Source organism: Saccoglossus kowalevskii, chromosome 18 (genome assembly GCF_978046115.1).
Source record: "Saccoglossus kowalevskii chromosome 18, keSacKowa6.1, whole genome shotgun sequence".
Lineage (NCBI taxonomy): Eukaryota > Metazoa > Hemichordata > Enteropneusta > Harrimaniidae > Saccoglossus > Saccoglossus kowalevskii.
This window is the reverse complement of record NC_140658.1, coordinates 3817028-3830858: the sequence shown is the minus strand read 5'-3', so window position 1 is coordinate 3830858 and position 13831 is coordinate 3817028. Positions and strand designations below refer to the sequence as shown.

General features: G+C 33.3%; 1 long non-coding RNA gene across 1 annotated transcript; it reads right to left on the bottom strand.

Moving 5' to 3' along the window:
- Nucleotides 1–4989: 4989 nt before the first annotated feature.
- On the bottom strand, nucleotides 4990–5725 carry LOC146731496 (uncharacterized). Its single transcript, XR_014927088.1, has 2 exons — nucleotides 5658–5725; nucleotides 4990–5168 (listed from the first exon to the last, which is right to left on the bottom strand). It is a non-coding gene; the product is annotated as an uncharacterized LOC146731496 (long non-coding RNA).
- Nucleotides 5726–13831: the final 8106 nt, after the last annotated feature.

Genomic DNA, 13831 nt, shown 5'->3' with positions numbered 1-13831 from the left:
GCGTGACTTGCAAGGAAATAATCTTATTATTTAGAAGGTTATTTATAGTATACCTGGATCTTTAAATAATTTCACGTATGGTTATATTGTGTATATTTATGAATAATAATTTATTGATTGTGTCTTTTGCATCCGTGTATCTACTGGTCTATACAACAATCTTTTGTATCACTGATTTTTACACTGTAAAAGTATTGAATTTCTGTTATGTGTTTGGTCATCAGGTAGCCAGAATTCACACAAGAGCGGAGCATATACATTTTAGCGTCTTTATTCCACAGAACTTCTTGCCACTAGCTATAACAGTATACATTTTAGTATATATAATCAGTGTTATCGAGTTATTACATTTCGCATAATCATCTTAGATGGTATCTATGTCTCGTGTCTGATCTACACCTCACGGTTTATACAGAAACAATAACAGATTGTTATTCAGAATGATAAATGACGGGTAGCACATGAAGAACATGATGTACTTCTCTTTTCAAATCACTTGACATCACTTCGTGAATTCCATAAAGTCTATATATTATTCTACTACTGGTCTTACTATGCAATGAAATGTACTTGTCATTTTATTTTTTCAGTTATTCGTTTTGTGTTCTTTGAATTAATATACGCAATATACACAAGTATGACAAAATAGAAGGAGAAGGTATGACAATATATAAACTATATTTGAGCAACATTGGATTGTAACGCTTATATTATAATGGTTGTACAGCTAGTATAATTTTGGAGTGTGGCCAGTAGCAATTCCTTTTTAATCTCTATAATTTCCCTCTTCTTATTTTCATTATGTGTATTTATTCATATTATATCAATTTTATGAACCGATTTATATTTTAGATTTTGCTGTGGAGTTAGGTCAGTATAGCGTTGCCCCTATTTTTATTGCAATCCTTGTGAGTGATATTTTTCTATATTTCCATCAAGCCAAATTGTGCGTATTTTTTAAAATATTTCTTACGCTTCACATTTTTGTATTGACTTTGTCTGGAGATGATCTCGGGTGATACAAATTGCCATGTTGTGTGTTTCTCACAACTGCTTGTTTGTGACAGAAAGTACTTTCTTGATTATCGATGGCGAAGTCAGTGGCAATTATCATAGACTGGGTTTATGTCATGGACGTGTGTGTTATACAAGTGAATGGTTTACTTGAGCCACAAACAAATGGCGCATAAAGGAAGGCTGCTAGAAATTGTTTCCAATTGAAGATATCAGTGTTGCAAAATAAAGATATAAACGGAACAGAGAAATACCTAAAATTCATCCCGGTATTTTTTTTTGTCAAACTCGTTTATTTTGTCATGGGTGGGTACCATTTCAACTCAAACAACATTCCAACAACACAAATAATTATTATCAGGTTCTCGTACAGTACAATACTTAATAACATCTAATTGAACCGCGACTCCAATGCAGAAACTATCTGTCATGAATTGTGGCACAAAACATGTAACAAGAGCGCCATCTGTAGGCGATGTCAATGCTAATAAAATTATGTCAATGTAGAGGGCATCGATTTGATGTCAACTGAATCTCCGCCTTTTTGCAACTGACTACACGAAACACACTTTATAGAACAAGCCAACGTCGAAATTAAGGAATATATGTCTACAATCAAAGTGTATTTGTCAAACATTACTGATCTCGAGAAATTAAAAATAACACGTATGAACACCAGACAGATGGCGTGTGTTGTCTCAAGTTAAGCGATCATTGTGTTTCTTGCTGTCTTGTTGGAAAAAACTTTATTGTCGTAATTGTTTCATATTATTCGTTATTTTTTATCAACATTGTGTAATACTGCTTACTTCTTAGTCTGGTCCCCTGCCCAAATTTCAACGCTGAGGGCGGTTAAAAAAATAGGGTCAGGTACGGTCCATTGTCTCCACGGCTGCTATTGGCCGTCACTATAATTCTGTTATCTTCACCCTGATTGACTGTTCAATTCAACATGGTGGAAAGTTTTGAATTCGTGATTCTTCTAAGTTTGCTCTTTTTAATATTAATTTGCGCCGGAATTGTATGTATTGTGCATATAAACCTAAACAAATCGACTGCCTCAAAGGAAGCTGACACAGTGACTGCATTGCCTTGTTACCGACAGGATATGGCAAATCTTTAATCATTGCCGTCGATGGCTACGCCAGTACGTCTACTGTTATTATCATTTCGCCGCTTAATGCGACAATTGACAAACAATACTTAAAGCTGGGGGTCGAGATTGGTGTATTAAGCTATGAACGTTTCAAGACATGCGAGTACAAATATGTATTATCTCACCCAGAACAAATTCTGAAACCAGAAATGTTTTGTGTGTTCAGGAAAAGTGTTTGGCAGTCCAAGGTCTCCCAATAGAGGCACATTGTTTTGTCAAATGGGGGAGTGGATTTCGCCCTGAGTTCATGAACTTGAAAGATCTCCGAGCAATTTTCCCAACAGCTCATGTTCTATGCCTCGCAGCCACAGCCACAAAGAACACACAGAATGAAATAAGTCGAATCCTGATGCTGAAATCTCCGTCTATTGTGTCGGCAAGTATTGACAGACCTAATATTAAATTGACTGTCAACAAACAGCTACCAAGCACAGGAGGTACCAATTCTGTTTGCGCTTCATACGATGGGATCTTCAATTATTATGAATTGAGGAAAATGGGTACCGCCTTTCCAAGAACCATTATTTACACCAAATAGAATGGTGTGGTTATGGACACGAGTTAGCTTTGAGACCAAATTTCACTGATGAGTTTGCAGATGTAGATGTGGGAGATATGGTAGCACAGTATCATGCGTCAAGTACTGATAAGATAATGTTATTAATAATTTCATGAGAAAAACAAGCCTGAAATTTGAGTAATTTTGAGTAAAACAAATTGAGATACTCATGAAAGAAACGACATGATCACCAATATAGTAATTGGCCAATTTACAAACATCTGAAAATAGATGTTGGATGTTTAAGATTTATATGAACATAATTGTGTAGATAATTGTGAAATTTGTGCTGAAATGAATACTTTTTTGCACATTATTTATTCAACATAGAATCATACAATATTAACTTTACTTCATTAATAAATGTGGTATACTGTAATTGCTCTGAGTATGAGCATGATTTGATAGCATATGTAGAGGGAAAGTTGCCTAGTAATCGGTTGCTATAAACTGTGTGATGTAGAAGGTAGTCGTTCTAATCTGAATATAAATAAAAAGTGTATTTGTATAAACTGTATGATGTACAAAGTAGTCGTTTTAATCTGCATAAGAATACAAAGTGTCTATGTATAAACTGTATGATGTACAAGGTAGTCGTTTTAATCTGCATATGGATACAAGCGTTTATGTATAAACTGTATGATGTACAAGGTAGTCGTTTTAATCTGCATAGGAATACAAAGTGTCTATGTGTAAAATGTGTGATGTACAAGGTAGTCAGTCTAATCTGCATAGGAATACAAAGTGTCTATGTGTAAACTGTGTGATGTACAAGGTAGTCAGTCTAATCTGCGCGTGAAATACCGCCCATATTTTTGAGAAGTTTGCGGAGTAATATAGCTTTGGCGATTATATTACCACCATTTAATTGATTTTAAACCTGGAACTGCTGAGAGAACACTACTGGCAGCAGACGTGGCACTCTTATAAGCATCCCAGCCATACTTGGTCCAGCCTTCTTCAGTACATGAATCAGTAGGATCGCCATTACCACCTATGCACACTTCATACTTATTAGTTTCCTTTCCAGCTGTCAAGACAATTACTCGGCCATTATCTGTTGATATCGTGATTTTCGCGTCGCGGAATACCTAAACCAGCAAACATAAATAAGAATAAATAAAAGCTTAGAAAGACATCCCGTGTAATGAGAGAATTGAAGACATATAAGCAAAAATGAAGAATATTTACAATTAAAAATGACTTGAGACTAATATAAGGCTGTTTGAGTGGCACAATGTAAAAACAGTGTGACCCACAGTATTAAAGTTCCTAAAAATGTTGTGGATTAATAAGCTTTATTAAAATATGACTAGCTGTATTTGAGATCTGTGGAGCAACTAAAAATGGTAGTTTGAAACATAATTTAATCACAACTGTAGATCATTTGAAAAGCATTAGACAATTTACCAAGATTGCAAGCATGGCACGGCACTTATGTTTCAGGATTCATTGAAATGCAATGATTGCTTCTCGAAATATCAATGGAAAAGCTGTAAATATGATAATTATGCAGATTAGGTTAATTGGTAAGCATGATTTAAACTAAAACATATTTAGGTATGGTGTATTGTGCCAGATTTCATTGATATGTGCAGATTGGTTTTGAAATAACAATGGAAACAATTAAACATTTGCTAATTTAGAAATTAGGTAATTGTTATGCATGAATTTCAATTTCAAACTAAAAATTATCAGGTCTTTTAAATTGTCCTTGTCACCAAGTTGTATTAATGTACAATAGACAATTCAAGATATTTCGGTGGAAAAGTTGAAAAAAAAACTGATCACTATGCAGACTATGTGATTAATAAACACGGATTTAAACCTCAAACTAATCAGTATACGCATTGTTCCAGAGCATATATGTATATGTTTCATTGAAAAGGGTTGATAGGAGATTGAAATAATGATGGAGCAAACATTTAATTCGATCATTCTTATTTATAATCAATCTGTTTAAAATATGATGTAGTTTACGGGCTTTATTTAATTTGGCTATAAACTTATTTTTATTTTTTATTATATTTGTTATTAATGCCCTTTTATTTTATTATTTTACTTTGATTTTGAGATTTTTTGTTTAATTCCGCCCTACATACATCTGATCCGACGCATATGTAAGTCCCGTTCAAATCTCGCGTAAGTAACAGCCAATCACAGCCCCCCTTTTATACAGGCTGTCGGTTGCTTACTTTTCAGTGTATACGGGCAATCTTTCTGTACATTATATTTTGTCCACTTGAATAAACCATTAATAGAAAATTGCTAGTATATTTTTATTTGCAAAAGAAATTCCACAGCATTTTACAATTTTTGTCATTACATTGAATATTTTTTTCACTTCCAACAAATGTGTACACTTCCAGATACATCTTCGCCAGCCAAGGTTCGTTCATTCAGTCATCGCTTCAATTTTACATCACTGAGCATAATTATCTAGAATGGAAGCAAAAAAATAAGTAAATCGTAATGATTAGAACACTGTAAACAGCTATAGTAAACAATGCAAACTGATTTTAAATTGTATAACGGTCACCGGCCCACGGCATCGATGCAGAAAATTGGAGCAAACAAATATTTCCTGATCAATTGCGATGTGTTCCAAACAACAAATATTTTATTCCGGTCCAAATCAGCTCAATTACTTTAATAAAGAGTTATTGTATAATGTACAAAATGTTGATACAATTTGATGAATATTTACAGCTTCAATACCGTAGACGATTTTGGCCCGATCGTCAACAAAACATCACCCGTCTCCAGGGCAGACGACTGGAAAAAGACACTGGTGTTCGGTCGAACCGCTGGAAACAAAATCAACACTCCCAGAATAACTATGCGGAATAACGATCTAAAGTCGAACCATTCGAGTCACATTATTAACATAAAAGTGACTTTCGTTGCATTTGACAATGATAAACTTACCGAAAAGCCGTGTTATTCACGGTCGCTAACGTCGGTATAATCCGCCATTTTATTTGAGTATGTTTGCCACCTGGTGACGTCATCATGTGCGCTATAGAAGGAGGTATGTGATTCGTTGACTAAAATCGTCGATAGTGGGTCTCGTTGAAATCTCGTTACATAGGCATCGGATCAGATGTAGGTCTGGCGGAATTAAAAAAAATCACAAAATCAAAATCAAAGTAAAATAATGAGATAAAAGGGCATTAATAACAAAAGTAATAAAAAATAAAATTAAAATAAGTTTATAACCAAAATAATTAAAGCCCGTACACTACATCAGATTTTAATCAGATTGATTTATAATATGCTTTATTTTCTACGTATATAAGAATTTCTTTTACTCATACATGTCGTCAAAAAATCATTAAAAATAATGTCAATTTTTAGCACTCTTAGACAGCAAAAAGTACCTTGTAAGACCTTGTATGTATTTGTATTCACAATATGTTACCAAGCTAAATTTTCAGATCAAAAATGTTATTTTCACTCTATTTTATACGTCGTTTCTCTACGAGCACGAGCAATTTCTTTTTCATAATTGTAACACGATACATTGAATAGGTGAAACAAGTGACATTGATTTAGAAAGTTTTAAAAATTTCACTTAAGTATGCCCCACCTAATTTGACCTCACGCCTTAGCATAGTTATGATATGCTGCAAGCACTCATGTTTGTAACATAGTATATCGAATTGTTAAAAATATAAAAGTGACATTGAGTAGTTTAACGGAAGATAGACATAATCTATCATGTTTCAATATTTCCACTTACGTATGCTCCTACGTTTCGGACCTCACGCTGTAGCATAGTTATGGTGTGTTACAAGCATCTTCTCTCATCATCTGTTAGTTCGTTATTTTGTTCGAGTTCTTTCATGAGTTTATTGACGTGAGTCATGCTTATTGGGGGATTGTAGATGTATTCAATGTGGTCACAGAGCTCGTCAGGTTGAGGAGGCGTGGGGCGGACGGTTTTGGAGTAGGTTTGAGAGTAGGAGAAGGATCAGGAATGGAAGCTTCCGGAGTAGGTTCTGTACCTGTAAAACACCATGTTAGCTATGAATGAATGAATGAATTAATTAATTAATTAATTAATTTGGATTTGCACCCACTCTGGATCCAGTCCATGGGATACTGATATAAAAATATAATACAAGTTATATGGGAACAACAATTCAATTAAAAACAGGTAAACCAGAAAGATTCAATAATTGAAATAAAAAAACAAACAATACATGATCATAATGATATCGATATTTTAGTATTTCAGGCAGCTGGTAATTTTTCTTTCTCTCTTTTTTTAAACACTTGTGAGTGAAGTTTACTAGTTCTATCATAGTTATTAGACTATTGTCTTTAAGATGGATATTATGAGGTAATCTGCGAAGGTGTTAGTGGCCCCCAGGTTGCTGTTCGTTATTGAATTTACTCTTTCAATTCTGAAAGTAAAATTATACTTTTGTATGTACAATATGTGACCAGGAACACATTAAACACTGGTATGGTTCGTCAACTGTATGTATAGACAGTTGTTTCTCATAATAATGACATGATCGTACTCGACTCGCTGCACTAACTTCATGTACGAAGATGACCTTTTAACCTATAACTTGGACTGGATATTATTAATTCCTGACCCCTGGCTTGACTCACTGCACTAATGCTCAGTGTTTGTTACCTATAAAACTATGACTCAGTATTATTATTATTATTATTCCTCGAAAACCTCATTACACTAACGACCAATATGACATTTAGCACCTATATCTATGACTGGGTTTTATTAATTTATGAAACCCCGACCTGCCTCAGTGCATTGATGATCAATGGGACTCTTGTTACTTAGAACTTATTAATTCCCAGGGAGCTGAAGTGACCTGACACACTGCTTTAACTACCAATGAGACATTTGTTACATATAACGAGAACTGGGTTTTATTAATCCCTGAGGCCCTGACCTGCCGTCGCGCAGTGAGGATAAATAGGACACTTGTTATTTATAAATATGACTGCATATTATTACTATTATTAATTCCTAAGGACCTGACCTGACTAATTGCACTAACTACCAATGGGACTTTTGTTACATATGACTAGGACTGGCTATTATTAATACTATTAATTATTAATTGGCCTATTGTTACCGATACCAAATACAGATTATTAATAGTCACTGAGGTCCTGACCTGACTCACTGCACTAAATAAATAAAAACGTGTTATTATTAATCCAACATTAATGGCCCAGTACACACAGCCGAGCAGTGTGGGTCGCCACATGAGAAACAAAAATCATGGACCCCACAAAGCCTGACTGCCCTCGAGTGGATGGACTTATCCAACATAAGACTGAAATCACAAATTGATCCATCACCTCTGGCATTAACACTGGTCACAGACGCCGTGGAAGTAGAAAGAGGAGTGGTCCCCTTGGGTAGCACTGCTCCACATAAAGATATGTTGTGAGGACGCCTTCATTCCATATGTTGTTGTTTCTTTGACAGTCACGAATGGCCTTGAACACCTGCAGGTCACCCACCACCAGGGTATCCTTTGTACTCCACACATTGATTATATCCAACCCTCTACTTTATATTTTGGCTTCACAGTGCAAAATTTCAAATTATTTCCGTGGAGTATGATAACGGGCAATACATTGACAAGTTGTGAATTTGATTTGTTGGGGGGGGGGGGTATGTGACAACTGAATAATACATGCTACTATGTTACTATATATCGAATGATTCCTATAGTGAAGTATAACAGCTCCTGACAACTATGTAATACATGCTTCCGTTTTATACCAATCCTATATCGAATAGTAATACCTCCCGAAAACTGAATAATATATGCTACTATTTTTGTATCATCCCTATAGTAAAGTTTATCAGCTCTCGACAACTAAATCATATGTGCTACTATTTCGGTACCATTTCTACAGTGAAGTAAAAATGTTCCCGACAACAAAATGTTATGAGCAACTGTTTTGGTACCATTCATATAGTGAAGTATAACAGCCCGCCAATTAAATTGTTTGTGCTACTATTTTGGCACCATTCTTATCTTGAAGTATAATTTGTGTACAATCTTACTCAAGAAACATTTAATTTTCAATTTATCTTATTTTCAAGCCAAACGTGGTTATTTTCCAATCCATCCTTGTCCAACCTTGTTTTAAGTAATTTGGTTAGATATAGTCTGTGTTGGCACCTCCTAAGCTGCTCGTTATTGACACGGCACCAAAATAGCAAATACTAGACGATCAGCTAGGCGATGTGGTGGCAATATATTCTCTATATATATTCTCTCCGTGAATTATTTTCCTATATACTTGGCTTTGGTGTATATTATGCCAAGTTGAACTGTTGGGTAACCATAACAGCTAAAAGTCAATATTTAGTGTCACGTTCAGTAGTTTGATAACATTTTTGGCGCATTATTCTATCTCCAACACATGTAACAGAATTCTAATTAGTTGTGACAAAAAAAATAGAATGTCTAAAATTAACATTACAGGTTACACTAAACCTAAAACTATTGAAAACAAATTGAACATTGACTTATGTGATTTTAATATATACTTGAAAAAGATGGTTCATCGTAAGCTGTTAATTACCTGAATTGTCTCTGAAATACATTGGTTCCCCATCGTAATCAAGTTGCATGGTGAATTTATGTAATCCATTACCTGCAATAAACTTTATATCTTTCTTTCCGCCGACTATGGTGATACTTGCGTTGCTCCAATCCTAAAACACGCATACAATATGGTGAAAGTATAATTTGGGATTATGCGGGACATACCCCATAATGCACTTCGACTTTCAAAATAAAATAATTAGTATACATTTAAAATGTATTCTGACATATATAACATCACAATTCAAATCTGTTCTAGTATCTATAACGTATGGGCATATAACAATTCTAATTGGTTCTTGCATCTATAACATATTTGCATATCATAATCCAAATTGGTTCTAGCATCTATAACATATTTGTTTATTACAATTCAAATTGGTTCTAGCATTTTTAACATATTTGCATAATAAAATTCAAATTCGTTCTAGCATCTATATAACATTTGTATATCACAATTAAAATTTATTCTAGTATCTATTGCACATATGCATATAACAATTCGGATTTGTTTTAGCATCTATAACATATTGGAATTTCACAATTCATATTGGTTCTAGCATCTCTAACATATTTGTATATTACAATTCAAATTCGTTCTAGCATTATAATATATTTGCAAATCATTCAAATTGGTTCTAGCATCTATAACATATTTGCAAAGTACAATTCAAATTCGTTCTAGCATTATAACATATTTGCATATTATAATTCAGATTTGTTTTTGCATCTACAACATATTTGCATATCATAATTCATATTGGTTCTAGCATCTATAACACATTTGCATAATACAATTCGGATTTGTTTTAGCATCTATAACATATTCGAATTTCACAAATCATGTTAGTTCTAGCATCTCTAACATATTTGTATATTATAATTCAAATTGGTTCTAACATCTATAATATATTTGTATACCACAATTCAAATTCTTTCTAGCATTATAACATAATTGCATATCATAATCCAAACTGGTACTAGCATCTATAACATATTTGCATATTACAATTTAAATTCTTTCTAACATTATAACATATTTGCATATTATAATTCAAATTCTTTCTAGCATTTATAACATATTTGCATATTTGCATATCAAAATTAAAATCTGTTCTAGTATCTATATCATATTTTGATATTACAATTCAAATTGGTTCTCGCATTTACAACATATTTGCATATACCGATTCAAATTGGTTGTAGCATCTATAACACATTTGTATATTGCAATTCAAATTCGTTCTAGCATTATAACATATTTGCATATCATAATTAAAATTGGTTCTAGCATCTATAACACATTTGTATATTACAATTCAAATTGGTTCTAGCATTATAACATACTTGCATATCATAATTCAAATTGGTTGTAGCATCTATAACATATTTTTATAACACAATTCAAAGTGTTTCTAACATCTATAATATATTTACATATTACAAATAAGATTTTTTAAACATTTATAACATATTACAATGGCACAATTTATATTTGTTCTGGCATCTATAACATATTTGCACACCACAGTTCGAATGGTTCTAGCATCTATAATATATTAGCATATTATAATTCAGATTTGTATTATCATGAATAACATACTTGCATATCACAATTAAAATTTGTTATAGTATCTATAGCATATTTGCATATTACAATTCAAATTGGTTCTTGCATTTACAACATATTTGCATATAACAATGTAAATTTGTTGTAGCATCTATAACACATTTGCATACCCCATTATTTGGTCCTAGCATCTATACTACATTTACATATTAAATTTCAGATTTGTTTAAGCATCTATGAGATATTAGAATTTCACAATTCAAATTGTTTCTTGCCTCTCTAACATATTAGCATATTATAATTCAGATTTGTTTCAGCATCTATAATATAATTGCATATTACAATTCAAATCTCTCACATGCTTGTATACTACAACTGAGCTACTGTTAATTTTTGCCTAACCCATATATACTATTTAAAGACATCGCATAAACTTTTGTTAGCAAGAATATTTTGACAAATGATATACTAACCATGTTTCTGTTTTCATTTAACAGCAAGTGGCAATGATCAATACGCCGTCTGTCTTTACTATTTAGACTTTTATGCAGATTATTCCGGATCTTGTTGATGTCACTGTGGGTTGTTTCCGGCTCACATAGTTTCATAATCGGAGTGCTACTATGATGACCACCCATGCTAATAATTATGACTTGAGAAGTACACTCACTCACTCACTCACTGAAAAAATAATAATAATAGCAATGTAACGTAAATAACGAATCAAAGGAGTTGTGACTTTTAAGTCATCATTTCTTTAGTTGTTATCGTTCAACCAAGGGAACGATCAGTTAAATACCTTGTTATTAATGTTATAAATATGATGAACAGCCTTGTTTAAAGAAGGCTTACACACCCCAAACATTTTTTAAAAGGAATAACATCCTGTCCCAAGTCAAGTGCGGTGACTATAACGCTTTAAAGTTACATTCTTAATTTGTTAACACGATAAGGGTATTGGGATGTATATAGTTCGTGATATATCTTATGGAGTGATTACAATACAATACGAAGTAGATTTCCGTTGTATTATTTGTACTATCATTACTGTCAAGATAAAACTAAATCTATGTAATGTTATATTTGCAATACATCTTGCATGTAATGAGTTGTTATGCAAATAGAACAGTTTGATAAGTAGTGGATGGTTGAAGGGTGAACGAGTAGTGCTCATTAGATTGCGTCGAACTTTTATGTCTTTATAGCAAGTTAAGAAAAGGCAAGCCAGTAAACCAAATATTCGATGGGTCGGTAAGACTGACTCCTGGTAAAGCTATTACATTGATTCTGGTCAGAATTTCATGTCTGCGTTGGCAAAATAGCTGTGAGGAAATGGTGAGAACCTTGAGCTCGTTACTAATTTTTTGTTACTAATTTTCTAATTGAACTTTCGTTACGCGAATATCGTGTATGCCGAGTTTGCAATGATGATGTTCATTGTATATTGCCACGTCTGCTACAGTAATGTTATTGAAACACCGGGTTCGAATACACAACTATCAACTTTTCAGATAAATATTTAATTAAGTCACTGTTGAACTTTATGAGGTTATTACGAGGGTAATGTAATAACCTTATTATTTTACTTCTTTCCCTCCCAGGATACATCATTGGAACGCCAAAATCCAAACTACGGGGTAGCCATTGTAATTAAAGGACGCTTACTCGCGTAATCGTTCGATAGTCGCAATTCCTAATATGGTAGGATGAAAATACCCAGTGCAATACCAAACAATTGCAGCACGCTGTATTTTATGGCGTTCTGGTGACAGGTGTATAATAATATATATTGTAAAACACATTACACACCAACATTTTGCTTGTAGCCTTCCAGTTGTTTTTATCATATTTAATATACGCATTTTGCAACGGTAGATTTTGTTGGTCAATGATAATAATGGAAATGATGGAAATAATCATGTAAACATCACTTTGCCCTCGGTCTCGTTGCAGTTTACACGATTCTACCCACAGACAGAAAGGTTATAAATTGTGACCACACATCAAGACTCACAATTATTAAAACTTGCTTAATAACTAAATAAAACATGCACATCTAGAAATCATATTAATGTTTTAGAGATTTGTTCTCTCCAATGAAACCAAAACACTTTTCCCATTGCATAATTCAGAAACTAGGTAACCCTCCAAAGTTTTTAAAAACAGAATATCAATGAGAACACTAGATGTTTAATACTCGGCTGACAGTTTTACTCAATTATTCGTTTTAAACTACCATTTAGATAAAAATATGTTAAAAATAGTATGTCTAACTCACAGTTGTATAACCATTAAAATAATCAGTGTGTCGAACATGTGATTAGTACACTGAGTTGTAAATTTCCAGATAACTTTTTAGTCAAAATCCATTCCACTCGGTTTTTTATGAAAATTTTCTCATTTTGATAAAGGTTTACAATCAAGAACATTCCAGATTCTTCATGGCACATAGTTGAGTCACACATCTGTATATTTAGCATACCCAATGTATCAATATATTTGTGTAGTTATATTGTGATTCCCATCAATTATTTAATGGTTAGATAAGCTGTCAGACACTGATGTCGATTGTTTACATTTTTTTATAACCAGCATTCGAATGCTTGAAATAATGTCCCCACCGATCACTATCTTGCAATTTGCTGTGACAATGTTAACGCGTGACAATGTTGCCCTTTTAATACAAGAACATCGAGCAACGTCGTTATTTTATGTTTGGTTGTAAACGACCAATTATCGCCAACCAACCAGACTTGACAAACAATTCAGCAACATTCAACGCCTTAGGAAACACAAACTTTATATAGTATTTTTACATTCAAAGGTCTAAGATTCAGATGTCTAGTGATGTGCCTACAATATGAACTACAGACTGTACTACTTGGCAGCAATGTCTTACATAAAACATTCTCACTACCCTGGGA